Raw genomic sequence first — 264 nt, 5'->3', positions numbered from 1 at the left:
AAGCTATGACAAGTATATATGTTACACCTTATCTCCCTGTTCATTGTTTTCTTTATCTTGCATAGATATTAAAACCTCACTATTAGAAGATACTTGTGACCAGTATTAATCAATTCAAAATTCCTGTAAATTTTCTGGTCAAGGATTTTTCAGTACATAGATCAAACACTGATAAAATCATACAATGCCTTTGATAACATTCCACCCAAACAAAATAATGTAACAATTATAAACAAAATATGCGCAAATAATACTCAAAAGTAT

At 28.4% G+C, this 264-nt stretch overlaps 1 protein-coding gene across 3 annotated transcripts in view; it reads right to left on the bottom strand.

Annotated features, from left to right (window-relative positions):
* Positions 1-264, bottom strand: part of LOC119591983 (guanine nucleotide exchange factor for Rab-3A-like) — a 26,789-nt gene that overhangs the window by 8,033 nt on the left and 18,492 nt on the right. The gene's annotated exons all lie outside the window — the stretch shown is intronic.

This window comes from Penaeus monodon, chromosome 29 (genome assembly GCF_015228065.2).
Source record: "Penaeus monodon isolate SGIC_2016 chromosome 29, NSTDA_Pmon_1, whole genome shotgun sequence".
Taxonomy (NCBI): Eukaryota; Metazoa; Arthropoda; class Malacostraca; order Decapoda; family Penaeidae; genus Penaeus; species Penaeus monodon.
This window is presented reverse-complemented; position numbering and strand designations above follow the sequence as displayed.